Source organism: Leptidea sinapis, chromosome 11, assembly GCF_905404315.1.
Source record: "Leptidea sinapis chromosome 11, ilLepSina1.1, whole genome shotgun sequence".
Lineage (NCBI taxonomy): Eukaryota > Metazoa > Arthropoda > Insecta > Lepidoptera > Pieridae > Leptidea > Leptidea sinapis.
In genome coordinates this window covers 6,137,042-6,152,303 of record NC_066275.1, presented here as the reverse complement: position 1 = coordinate 6,152,303, position 15,262 = coordinate 6,137,042, and the positions used below count along the sequence as shown (strand labels likewise).

General features: G+C 32.8%; 1 protein-coding gene across 2 annotated transcripts in view; it reads right to left on the bottom strand.

The window, feature by feature from the left end:
- Positions 1 to 5,410, bottom strand: part of LOC126966691 (protein artichoke) — a 441,824-nt gene extending 436,414 nt beyond the window's left edge. For both annotated transcript variants that reach the window (XM_050810872.1, XM_050810871.1), the window contains exon 1: positions 5,180 to 5,410. The gene's annotated coding sequence lies outside the window, so the exon portion shown is untranslated. The remainder of the gene's footprint in view (positions 1 to 5,179) is intronic.
- Positions 5,411 to 15,262: the final 9,852 nt, after the last annotated feature.

Sequence of the window (15,262 nt, the reverse complement as noted above, 5' to 3'; positions counted from 1 at the left end):
AGCTTTCTGGTAGTTTGATTGCTTTTGATATGGTTTCATTCAAGTTAAACTTAAGGGTCTATACAGTATTTGGGAATATCGTTTGCCTAGTCTTCACAGTGGATCTTCGTAAGTATGATGATTCGTAATAGGGTTACTTTACAATAGTAATCCTGGAGATTTGAAGATCAACAATTTCCTAGCCCTATTATTACTCTATTTTTTACTTATATATTACCTAGCAAATTACGCTATTGACACACACTATTGCAAACAATGATTAATATATAAATTATTTTTAAATCAAATAATAAGCTACCACTGTCTGCATAATAATATACAACTATGTTATAAAATATTAAGCTGGTTGTGATCACGCTGTGCTGTAAACTCAACGAGACATCAATATAAGCCAGAGCTAACGTAGTGATAAATGCCCAAAAATGAACAATATTTTTGGTACGAAATTCCTTGTTAGGTGTATTTCGTTGTTGGTTCAAATTGGCCGGGCTGCCAAGAATGCGTGTTTTAGATTGTAAGCCTAAAATATTGAACGGATACATTAATATAAAAGTTTACTCAAAATACAGTGCTAATTTGAATTGAATAACAAACTACCTATATGGTACGAGAGAGTCAAAAGAATCTAAAGGTGTAGGAGATTTTATTTACATATAACTTGACATAAGGCAATAAGTTAAGATAATATTGTATATATACGTTAAAATATTTAAAGAGCGATGATCCTAGCATGCTTAGGGGTCTACAAGCATGGTTTGTTTAGGGCATCAAGTAGTTAACTATTTCCATTGAAAGGTTGAACCAAATAACGTCGTAACCATCATCGCTCGAATGATGTGAAACTTATGTTATAAATCCGTCAGACTGAGAGAGTTATACAACAAACCGGTGTTACGTCGAAAACGTTGAAATAATTTACAACGCCGTATTATGTACTCAACGTTAACAATTCAATTACTCTTTTTGGTTCAATTTTATACTTCTTGTTTGTTGTACTTCTTTCTTATTTATTTCCTTACCTACATCTTGATACTATATAATATAATTATTGTAGACTAAGAAAAAGAATAAGTAGCTACCAGAGGCAAAAGTGTCGACTCATAAGGTGACTTGACCAGCACTACTTACTCAGTAGTATTTAGTATACTCGGAACGGCAGACGTGAAACAACACATAAATATGGTTTATATTTAAGTCTACTATAAGGCTTTTTTTTACTGACTGCTGTTGCTTTTTAAAATAAAATATATAGCAGTCATTTTTCAATGTGAGATTCTTGATTTATTCGAATTACCATCGTTTTGATACCTTATTTCACAGCTTTGCTAAGCCCCTCAATATCCGAAGCGTAACAAGCGTACGTACCAATGTATATTCAAATTCAAATATTTTACATCAAAATATTATATGATATCATTTATTGAAAGTCAAAAACTACCACCCATTCGATAAATATGCCTCAGACCTGAGAAAAAGCTTGAGGGCGGTCGCTCCATTCCCAATCTGTGGTTTCATTAAGAAAGTCATTTATGTTATAAAAACTTTAACTAAATAAACGTTTATTTGCAATTCCATTGATTTTCGTAATACGTTTGTTTTTAACATTTTCTGGGATCTTGTTATAAAGTATATACAAACCCTTAAAACATTTACTAAACTATATATAGGCGAAGTCGTCTCTAAAGGAATTAGCACTCATAAAAAAATTATAGAATTTTTTTATTACTTTCTTATTTAGATTTCTATGGTATTGTTGTAACAGCTCAGCCGAAAGTAGATCATGTATTTCATACAAATACGCGGACGGAAAAGTGGTATTAAAATCCAATTCGGACGTGTTTTTCATTCCTTTTTATGGCTATTGAATATTTTTACGTAAAATGATACTTGCCAATTAAAAAAGCCACTAATAATTTTGATATAATTTCGAAAAACTTCAAATAGCTTCCTGCAATCTTATATATTATGTTTCGAATGGAAAACATACTCTAAATGTTACGAAAACTTTGCCGCAATATATCCGTGAAAACTGCAAATACCAATTTTCGTATGTCAAAGTACAAAATCCAGAATAAAGGTACATCTAATTCGAGGAACTGTTGATATTTTTTACTTCGTATAGAAATGAAATATTGATTTCTTGTATTTATACCGTGTCACATATTTATATGTATTAATTCAAAAGCTGTAATCGACATAGAAACAGACCCTTCGATTTTACTCATATACAATACTTTCAACAAAATTCAATCTATTGTAATCCGCCTTTCGTACAACAATTTAGAAACTATATCCACATCCAATTACGATGGTCGTTACGATCATTATACTTTGGTAAACCGCTTATAAACGTAATCTAAACAAGTTCAACTCCTCGAGTTTAGTAGAGCTTGTATTGTTTGACTTTGTTTGTTGAGATTTCGTGACACAACTATTTTGCTGGTGGATATCAAAATTTTCCATATTAGAATGTTTAAAGTACTTACAATTTTTTTTGGGTTCTACAATTTTTTAAATAATGAATACATTGCGACAAATCACCTCAAAATGTAAGGTCTATAAGTATTCATCGCTCTTCCAACTTAGCTGATTATTCGCATGCCGGATGATCCGTAAATCTTGGTATGTTTGTTCTATTGTCAGGTTGTAGCTCATCTACAGGATCTACTTTAATAACGTATGGTTCTGGGTATGGTTTATAACGTTTTTTTTAATTTAAATATCATCATCATGGTGCAGGAAGAATTTGTAATTTGAAGCTATAGCGGCTGCTGGAATGAACACAAACGATTCCTCCGAACACACACACACACCTGTTTCCCGTCGGGGTAGTCATAGACAATAGAATGTCACGTGCTTCTTTCCTTACAAATCTCACGCGCTTCCTCTACATTCATTACTCTTTTCATACATGCTCGCCGGTTCCGGGTGCTTTAGACCTTTCCTTTTTTTTAATACGTCCCCAATTGAGTCGACGAATGTCCTACAAGGTCTCCCGCGACCGACTTGTCCACACTTGCCTTATATATTTGATTTGTCATTCTTCTTCACTTATTCGCTCCACTCCTCCGAACACTGTTCGCCATATAAGCAATAGATACAAATAGGTTTTGTTTTATAGTTTATTTTTAGTTTTGGTGCTTCGACAAGAATTGCTTTAGATTTAAGCCATTGGAAATTACAATTAGTATGATACTTTAGAACACCCATGTTTATTGAGGTATACTCTAAAATTACAGTTAAATCATTTTTAAACGTGAAGTGCTCTGCGTTCTATTATCTCATTTTAATACTTTATGGTTCACGGTTCAAAATTATTAAAAACTTACTTTCAATTAAAAGTACTCATTTATAATATTAAAACATATAAAAGCGCTAATATAATGAAATCAAAATATCATCCATCTTTATCTGTTATTGTAAATCAAATAACAGAAAAGCGTTGAATATATCAATGAAATACGGTAAGTTTCACGTAGATCCACTTCTCCGAGATTTTACAACACCAGCTCGATAGTTTGATACAGCTGAGTGGGTCACGTACGAACTAGTGCAAGTACTATCGTGAATCGTGACCAAATTGCTCTTATTCTATTGTTCACAGTTGAAGGTACATTGCGAAGCCAGTTTAACACCGACTGCTTTGCCAAATTGTTGCTAGCTCCAATTGGTACTAACGAAAAAGCATGATTTAAATGCTTGTTTAGTGAAAAAACTATTTTTATTTGACGATTGTCGCTGTGCATTATCATTGTCTATATTATACAATAATTCTATTACTTTTTATTGAAATTTTATAAAATAAAAAGATGAAGCCCGCTGTGTTTCTTGCGGCCGTCCGAAGAAGTTTTTGACTTTCAATAATGGATTTCATTTTTTATTTTGAATTGTTCTTTTGTTCAATCAAAATTTCCAATTTTATTATCGATTGTTTTGAAATATTAATACAACGTATTTATGTATAAGTATTTTTTTAATTACTATATAAATAGAAATCTTAAGTTCGTTTATTCAAAATCTCAAATCTTTTTAAGATCTCTACCGGTCGTTTTGAATATTAGTTGTATTCATATGAGACATGTTTTTCTTAGTCTATTTATAGACTAGCCACAGTGAAGCGTGGCCGGGTCTAATTCGTATGCTATAGTTAATGTCTATATAGTTATTTGACCATGTTGATCACACTGATGAATAGAAGGAGGTATTCCTCCTTCTATTCATCTGTATATTCATATGTATATATAGTGTATATTATTAAAATTTAAAGATTATATCAGTTAGCAATGTAGTCCTGCCTATTAAATCATTAATTAACCTTTACTACCTTCAAATAAGGCAGTTTATTTTATCCGTATTTTTCATTACGACAGTTTTGATTTTTTTACAATATCTATCATAGAATCTACCCCCACTTTATATTAAAAACTTCTTAAGATAAACCTTCCAAAACAAAAAGGTGTAGATAATCTTCTTCTTTGATTTTAACAAATCTAAGGCAAAAAACAGACAAGAGAATCTAGGCGTATAGCAAAACTAATGTTTGGCTTAGGCTGAAATCTATAGAGCGTACTTAGACTTTACTTACGTAGAAATTAGCTAAGTGTATGCTTAGCATAAACTTTGATTTCGCTTTTATAGTCATTTGATAGCTGTAATTAGACTGAGCTTATGCTAAGACAGCCCAATGCAAAAGTCAAGTTCGCGTTTTATCACACTCAGCAACGTCTTACGTAAGTAAAGTCTGAGCAAAGTATAAGTACTATGGATCTCAACCTAAACCAAACATTAGTTTCGCTATTCGCCTAAGTTCTCTGTCAGTTATGTCTTTTAATTTTTTTATTATAAAAACATTTCCAATAAATAAACAAAATAACTGTTAATCTTTTTGCAGTTATTATTTTTAACTCATAGTTAACGCTTTGAAACTTAGAATAAATTTGATAATTTTTGGTAACAAAAAATGTTTACCGGTAGATTTGTTTTACGGCTATACCGGTTTGAAAGCAACATTGTACAAGACACGACAAATAAATTGAAAGGTTGTTATATCAACAGAAAACTCTTGCGTTTATCATTCCATTTAAATTACTCAAACAAATATTCAACAGGAACATAGAATCCAACGAAGACGCTAATTCATATTTAAAGTGGTCATTTAGAATGCATAATGTTTACTTGCCTTTTAACGAAGACTGCATACACTAAGATAACTTGAGAATCCACTTTTAACTCACAGAGTCACTTTGATACAAACACTCATTTCATTTTCACTTATCACGTTTTCAAAGCACAATCTTTGTTCTTAGATTAATAATATTCGTTTGTTTAAGTGCGCACGAGATGCGCCGTGTTCTAAGGGGGCATAGACCTCATGTAGTGTAGACCGCATTCACTGGCCGCCACAGTACGAGTACCGTTGCTTACTGCCAAGAGAGCGTGGTCGGGAGGCTTTGACATTTCATTACTTCATTGGTACGTCATCAATATTTTACCTTCGTCTGTATCTCACCTTGATCAAATATGTATAGGCGCAAATGTTTCTACCAAATGTTATAGTACACCAAAAAATAAGTTCTAAACACATTTTCTTTGCATGAAACTATAATTACTTACTCTTTCATATACATGCTCGAAACATCATATAAAACAATGTTACTTGCGCCCACGTTGTTCGAAATAATAATAAAACATCGGATTTAGTAAATCCTTTTAATTTTACGAAACAATTAATCTTTAGTTAATTTACTTTAATCTCTTACAAATGTAATTATTTTTAAATAAATAAAATCAGAAAACATTAAAATCTCAATCCACTGGCTTAAGATTTCTTCGAAAGCTGATCAATCAAGGGAGACCGTATACGTAACACAGGCTCTACATTTTTCAAACATAAGGTAAACACAAAATTAAAATGAGCAATGCCGAATTTTATTGCTCTCAGAGAAACATATATTTTAATATGTAAGATAACCATATTAATAGCCATGATGGTGAACATTAAGTTTATCTCTATCTAAAGATACAATGTAACGTAAGTCGTGAGATAGTTCGTTAAATGATAACATTATGCGCAAGCGCAGCTTTTATTGTTGACAAAAGACATCAACGCGCTGCTGATAACCTCAATGATTTTAGTCACGTAATTAGGCTGTGAACTTTTTAATATTGAGCAATTATTAATTATAATATGTTATTTAATATTGGTATAATTACGCCTAATATGTTACTATAAGAAAGAGGAGGTAACCACTGCAGCACAAGAACTGGCTTGTAACAACAGAGGTATCACAATAGCGATGACCACCAATGTTTTAGTAATTAATATATAATAAAGAGTTCTTTTCTGATAAAAGGAGGCTGAAAAGAGGAGATAATTGCTTTAAATAAAAATAATGCTGTTAATTTGCTACATTATAAGTAAAAAAACTATATTAAGTTTAATATTATGAGTAATAATCGTATCTACACAGAACTTTAAGTCTAGAAGTATTACAGGTGCGTGGCTACTTTGCACAAGATGACGACAAAGTAACAAAGCGACACCGTATTGTACGCCGAACAATAAGTGGTATACAAGCACTTTATTAGTTAGAGATGCCTTAGCTAGCAAAACTACTGACCTAGTGTGACATAACACCCGATGTCGCAAAGTAACGCACGCAGTGTGCCATTCAGATTATTAATGTTTCCAAAATTCTGAGTTCATTCTCATCATAGAAAAAGATAAACTAATAAAAAATAGCGGGGAAAGCTCCGGGAGTACCAACAGAAGTGAAAACTTGAACAATTACGTGTGTACTTTTTGAATCGTCAGGAAATATTTTATTGTGCACAAATACTTTTAAATGAAGCGTTTTTGGTAACGTTAACTTTGTAGCGAGTTCAATGGTTTTTTTCCCATCTCAAAATATAGCCAACATGCCTTAACAACTTTTCACTTCATAATTACACTCACCGATAACAGATAAAAGTTCCTAGGAGAATGAATATTTTGCGATTATCTATGAGTGACGCATGCCTCTGTGCACCGATGATTTATAGCCAAATTTAAAATGAAATCACTTTAAAAAGATTATGTATATTGAATAGAAAACTAGGTTCTGGAATGACATCAATATATAGGATCTAGATTGCGACGGTTCTGTAGATGATGTCGAAGAAACTTGAAGTGATCAGAGATATTCGGAAAACGAAGTTAAAGTAGTAGTAGCAAAAAAGGGAAAAATACGAGGAAAACAGAGAGAAGGAAGAGATCATAGCTGAAAAACTAAGAGAGTCCTTAAAAGAAAAGTAACCCAGGACTTAAGCTTTTGCTTAAGTCCTGTGTTACTTTTCCGTGCTTCTGCGTCCAAGATAGTCAACCTCCACTGGGAAGAAGGTACACAAAGAAGAAGACAACATACAAAATTATATCGGTCATCTGATGGTGTCGCCGCCCAACTCTGTTGTAACTTGAGAGGAATCAGAAGATGGTTCGATCCTTTTAGGTTCCTTATAGCCTTAACCTTCAAGATGTTTTAGATACTTGATAATTAGCACACGAATCAAGGAGAATATGCAATACTTTAATTGCACCTTTTATTGGTTTTAATCATTTTTCAAGTGAAATTTTATTTAGGCGCCTGGTCACCAGTAGGAGGCTCCTTTGCACAGGATGCCGGCTAGATTAGGGGTACCAGGGCGCCTATTTCTATCGTGAAGCCGTAATGTGTAATCTTTACAGTGCTTGGTCTGAAGGGCGCCGTAGCTAGTGAAATTACTGGGCAAATTAGACTCAACATCATATGCCTCAAGGTGACGAGCGCAATTGTAATGCCGCTCAGAATTTTTGGGTTTTTCAAGAATCCTGAGTGGCACTGCATTGTATTGGGTAGGGCGTATCAATTCCCATCAGCTGAACGTCCTGCTCGTCTCATTATTTACATAAAAAAAAATACTTGAAAATTAGCACACGTAACAAGGACACCTGGTACCAGTAGACATCTGGTCACTTTATTTATTGGTTATTGAAGACTATTGCAAACTAGTGAGGACCCGCTCCTCCTTCACGTATCTCCTGCCTGTACTACTGAACAAGCCTCATTTTCAATGTAACTCTTTGGGAAATGTTTGGACCCGAAAAGCTTTTAACCCCGACCACTCAGAAATTCAAGCGATTTTAAAATAATAATAATCTAGTCCCAGATGCCATAGATATTCAGCTGTGGAGTAGTAAGATTTACAGCAGAGCCATTTTTAATTTAAACATTTAAATTTATTTATAAATAATCATTCAATCATCATAATAATATAAGTGGATTCATTTAGCAAGATTAAGGATTACTGTAGCTAATACACACATTGAAAAATCAAAATTGGTCACACATGATCGAACACCAAGTGTATGTATGTAACAGTTTGTAAATCACATAACATTCTAAAACATACAACTGCTAGTAGCTGTGGTGGCCATATATATGATAACATATACACGAAAGAGACAACGTATATAAATTCCATCGAGTAAGTACCTAATAGTTAATAGTCCATGGAGGAGAGAGACGTGAGAAAATGACGCTCGTCCATGCGAATATGATTTAATTACTTTCGAACGCTAACAATTGCTCGGAGTTTGTAGACTAGAAATAAAGCTTATTATAGAAAAATAGTTTAGATAAGTATTAGTTATTAATCTTTGATTATCATCGGTATTCCTATTGTTATAAGGAAAATAACTATTATATTAAATTATACTTTCAAGTATTTTTAAAAGGATCATAAACATATAGGTAGTTTATATATCATTATTGATGCAACACGAGACTTAAATTATTAATATGTAGAATCTGGGTTAGGTAAAAAAAAGAATTGATTTTTCTGGCAGAACTATTATAGCAACACAGAATAACAGAAACTACATAATTATTAACAACAAAAGTTAAAACGTAACAATGAAAACTTCAAAAGCAGTCATAGTATAAAAATATGAAAATGTATCTAATGATAATGAAACTGAAAGCCGCCCTGACGCAATAGGACGAGCGCTAGAGGGTGAAAGGGAGAGGGCTTCACAATCCAGCGAGGTCCAGAGATATTGTGGCAGTATAGTAACTGAAGGATGACTGATCCACGTTTAGTTGATGAGTGTCGGCGGTCGGCAAGAAAACGGTGTAATAACCTCATAATGCTAGTGTATGGGTATGTAGAACGTGTGGGGTCGGCATCGGGATCGACTTGGGTGTGTCCAGGTCGCTTAAAATTGCAGGCACTCGGGTGGGGCAACACGCTCTTACCTACCACCCTCACCAAGGGTGGCGGATCAAATTCATTCAGCATAGCTATCCAACGCGGAAATGCTGCCAGTATTCTTAGTACACTTCCCCGTAATGATAGTTTTAATTTAATGTGTAAAAATTTGTTTTATTGAATAAATATATTTTAATGCTTGATTAAAGTATGCAATAACATTCTATAATCGAAAGTACTAAATACATAATATAATGCATTTGAGCTCTATCAAAATATAAAGCCACATCGTTATAATAGTTTCATATAGTTGTTGGTAACGTTCGTGATGATGACATGTTATGCCTGTTCCTGTATAATATCGAAACTTAGCAAACTTTAGCACAATACTAAGATGACTTGAAACTCCCGCAACGATAGTTTAACGAGCTCCATAACATAAGTCGTAAATTCTAAATGAAGCCCGCTTGAGGCAATCTCGTGGAGATAAGGGCTTGTCCTCGAATTAAGAGACGCTCAAGATTACTTCATTAGTTTATTATGAGTTTAAACTTGCTAATCAGACTAATTATTTAATGTTCCTCCATAACAATCTTATGATATTGTTATTGGATTTCGCCTCGAGATTTAACTGTACATTTTTCTGTAGGGGAGTTGGGCTAGTTGAGCTCTCTACATCTCACGACTTTCCTAATAACGAGATAAGTTCTTACACCTATGTACTTAATACTTTTTGGTGAATAAATAACACAATAATAATTGGTACTGTTGCTGACTTTTAAGAGCAATAATAAATAATTAAATGTTTTTGTTGAACACTTGGAAACATATTTTAAAGAGGTGCACTACTCCCATTTGACTTAGACTTTTTTTATATTAGAAGGGGCAAATGCCAAACGGCATACTTGATAGAAAATGAAAAAAGTCACTGTTTGTCACTTTATATTACGTGAGCCGAGGAGATACGACAAAGGTAGACAGACGAAAGCGAGAACCTCAGTGGACTTTTTAGGGTAAAACTGAACTCAATTTAGTCACACCCATTGCTAAGCTATGTATAGACCAGTCTTGATTTTAGATTTTGTCAGTTAATAAAGGTGTTTTGCTAAATTCACTTTTTTGACTCAATCATTATAGACCAATTCAGCGTATACCTTATCTTCTTTTACCTATTTCAAGTTCTAAAAAATCCCGAGGTAGGAAGAGCTTCATTGTAGTACTGTGCCGGATTATTATGACCCTCCGCGATGGCGAAGTAACTTGGCCTTCTAGAACAGAATTGTACGAGAATCTTTATGTGTTCCTAGCATCACAGAACTCAATAATATACCAAAAATTTAAATTTAACTAGATTTATCACCTTCTGTAATGCCTGCGCTCCGTTAAAGTGGAGCTAGATATTACGACCCCCTCCAATTACTTGCATTAATGTTCCGCCGACCGTGATTAGGAAAAGTGTGGGAGACTAGACTCGCTCTTTCATCATCGTCATCATTTCAGCCGGAAGATCTCTGCTGTTGGACAAAAGCCTCCCCCAAAGATCAGCATGACTATCGGTCCTGAACTGCTCTCATCCAACCTATTCCGGCGATCTTGACCAGATCGTCGGTCCATCTACCTACGGATCTCCTGCGGATTTCCTCATTTCTGGTTCAAGCTCGCAGGGAAACTCCGATATTAGACCTCTCCATTGCCCTCTGAGCGATCATATGCTTCCTCATAAGGCCCATAGTTAACAACCACGTCTGCGTTCCGTATGTCATCACTGGCTAAAAACCTTCGTCTTCAGACACTGTGATATTAGTGACGAGAAGATTTTACGGAGCTTCCCGAACGCTGCCCATTTCAACTCGCTCTTTACTAAAAGACATTTACTATTCTACATATTGCTATTTCCTATGAATTCTATCTTAAACTGCATTTTTTCTGGCTTCTTAAAAGCTTATAAATTATAAACTAAAATTAATAAGTAATTTGATATTCTTCGATCTCTTTGTAACAAGGACCGTCATTAAAACATACCCAAACAAACTAACAGCGTCTTTCTTATATATTGCGGCAAGTATAATTAAACTTGATGATCACATAGAAAGCATAAGTATATCTAACTGGCTTTACTTCTTTTAAAGAAATCGTCAATCGTGTGTTTGTCGAAAGTGGCAATACCACTGAGGAGAGTATTTCCTATAGTTAAGTTTTTCTCGAAAGTGAAAACGTACAGAGCAAATATATTTTCCACTACATTAGATCTCTAAATGTTTATCTTAACTGTAAAATTCACCGTAATACCGCTGTTTACACTGAAGTGTTAACTATGTACCTGCTATCATTTATTTAGTCTTGAATGTTCAGACAGATATATATTTTAACAAAAAAATTTGTGGATTTTTTTTTATTTATCCTACACAAGCAGCCACTGCGGATTTGCCCGCATAACTTTCTAGGTTCCCAATCTGATTTAGTTTACAATTTTATCAAGTGGAACCTCAACATAACCCTGTTTTTTTTTAAATAAAAATAGCATTTGTTACACATGTGCCATCTAAAATCATCAGCCGGCGAATCCGGCGGAACAGAAAGGCAAAAATATACTTATAAACAATTAGATTTATATATGTCCTGCGTGAAAAACTGTAATTAGTTATTTTAACATTATATAATATTTTTTTAAACAGGCACAGCAATTTAATTATGTATAAATATATACACCGTTAATCTACAAACATATTAAAGACTTTTGAAAAAATGCGTATAAATCATAATATATCAGCGGGTTTCTTCAAATAGAATTAAAAGAAAAACGTCATCGTTAATCTAGACATTGTGTAGTATATGGATCACATATAATGGATTATAACTGAGTTTACAATAATAATAGATTATGTAAGAAAACAATAAACTTTCCTTAGATTAAGGTCTCCGCTGCGCTCCAACTAGATACCGCACTACCGAAGAACAATAGCTTTTTTATTACGGCATCTATTAGATGCTTGTGTGCGTGGCATCTTGACACTCAATGGCATCTTTGAAATTTTGTAACGGTTCATGTTATTTTACATTGAAATTGATAAAATACAAAATACTTACTTACTGATGATATGTGATCCCAGTGTCTTCCTTGTTTCTTGTAGTATTATTTTTACAAAGTTTAACTACGCAACCCGGAATTTTAGTTTCAATTTTTAGCAAAGTTTAACAGAACATGTCAACGTCACACATTGTTCTAGACTGGCTCGAGTACGTCCACTATGGCGTAGTATTAGTCGCCACACTTTGCAACTACGCCTACGGTATCTAGTTGGAGCGCAGCAAAGACCTTAATCTAAGGAAAGTTTATTGTTTTCTTACATAATCTATTATTATTGTAAACTCAGTTATAATTAACAGTAAGAATATTTATTCAATATTGGATTTGATATCTACCTACCTAATAGATACCTATTCAAAAAAGTACAACTCGCTTGTAGTTTAAAAAACGCGCCATTTAAAGAGTATTTTATTAATTTATTCTTTAAATGGATTACAAATAATAAGGTTTTTTTATATCAACGTATTATTTTAACATGTATTCTTGTTCTGTGAATTTTAAACGGCATGGGGTCCGCCTGTACATACAACTCCAAAAATCTATTTTAATATAGTTAATTAGTTATTCCAACTAATGTTAAAGTGTACACATATAAATTGTATAGATGTTTTATATATTTATATACATATATTAATAGGCCTATACTTGATAGAAACTACCCATTTAATTAATTATTAATAATAATATAATAACAGATTTAAAACTACCCCGTACTATTATAATTTTAATAAAATATTTCATCTGTCAAAGTTATTCAAACAAAACAAATCTTATAACTATATTTACAATACGACGACTACATAAAATTAAAACTATCATTACGTGGAAGCGTACCAAGAATACTGGCAGCATTACCGCGCTGGATAGCAAGACTGATCCGTTGACCGAATATAAAATATAATATAAATATAAAATATTTGTATTAGAAATTCGAAATGTATATAAGCTATACTTACCTACTTAACCTATTTTAATTACTATATATTTACTTTTTGAATAGGTGGTAGTTTTTGACTTTTAATAAGTGATATCAAATCCAATTTTGAATAAATATTCTTACATTAAGGTAATTTATTAAGTAGGTAAGGTAGTTAGGTATCGTAATATAAGTCGACACACCAATCTTTCAGTTATTTCTTAATTAACTATAATGGGTTTAAGATACAATTTTGTAACCCACTTTTTATAAAATAGCCTGTAAGTTCCATTTGAGTGGAAATTCCTTTATGGAACAATAACTGTCTTAAACTAGATGGAACAGGTAGGTTGACCCTCATATTATATAATCATTAATATTACCCAAAACAATACAAGTGCATTTGTAGGTAACAAATGATCTTAACATTTGAGTGTAATATCATTAATTTATAAATATTATTATTGTATGTTTATCGAAAATATTGTATTTTTATATAATATGATTTAAATATTTATTTAAATAACCATACAAATTAACCATACAAGCTAACCCTATAAAATATTTTTGCATAATGACCTAAATGAACATATTAATAATTGAGATTAAGTGTCAAATATTTCAATAATAAGTAGGTACCTATCACAATATTGACACCGTAAAATTAAGCTACCAAATAGAACCTTCGCAACCTATTTCACCTATTCAACCTAGTTCACAGTTAAAATAAAATGACGAGGACTAACTGTTTCCTCGTTTTGGGTTTCACCACATCCAAAATATTTGCTGGATTGAACGAAGAGGGTTTTATGTCATGGCCAAGTCTCTGATTTATATAATGTTGAAATCATAGTTTGTCAAAAATGTATCTATTTTCATATAGGTAGGTTAATATCACCATTGTAATCGTTTATTTTAAAATTACCTACTCGTATAACCTGTATCTGAAATCAAAATAAAACATATGCTTAAGTATTTGAAAAAACGATGACTACATCTGCAGTGCAAAACGTTTCTTAAAGAAACGTATAAAAAAAGAATAACTATAAAAGTATTGACTTTTAAAAAAGGTTGAGCTGAGCACCCATGATATCGGGGTTTACCCGAGCTTGCTTTACACAGACGCATTTACCCAAAAAAACCAGACGCATTTATCCTCAAATTTCTTGTTATAACCTAAAATGTACAATCACCATACCTCAACTATTACCATCTTAAGAGTCAAAATAACTACGTTTACAGACGAACAAATATGTATTGCGTAATATAAAATGTTATCAAAAATCAATCAGAAACCATAGATTTTTAAGGGTTGAAGGGACTCGCCTCTCGCTGCTCCTCTTGCGTAATAATGAGTAATTTATTAAATGGTAGATTTGTCAAATTTCCGACGTACAACGCCATCTGTTTCTATTGTAAGTGACGAATATAGTTCAAACGACTACCTATAGATAGATGAAGTTGTTGCATTTCGATTTGTTTTTGGGAAATGCCAAAAAGCCGCATTTACCCCATTGACGCATTTCCCTCAGTTGACCTTATTTAACTTTTCAGCAAATATTGATTGAGAAAAGACTATTTAAGACTAGCTGACCCAAAAGCCGCTGTTATGTCAATAGAAAAATAAATTATGTAAGTTAATAATAATAATAACACGGTTTATTTGGTTAAAAAATACAGAAATCTTATTTCTTATAACAATATTATGGATATTACAGAACCGAAATGGTGTCTAGTCAGCATTATGTTGGGAATTTTACTTCTCAACGCTGGTATTCTCTAGACACCGATACACAGACTTCGAGTTCAACATATACATAATAATAATGTTTCTTTTGTATTCACAAAACCCATTAATAAAAAAATGTAATATTGCGGGCCGTTTCATCACTCTTTCAAGGCATAAAGGCGCGAGGGATAGTTTAGCCTGCTGTCAAATATCAATTAAAAATCGATTGTTGAAGGAAGTGAATTGTTCATTAGTATTCAATACATTATTGAATTTAAGAACAATTTACATCCTCTTTGCTAAA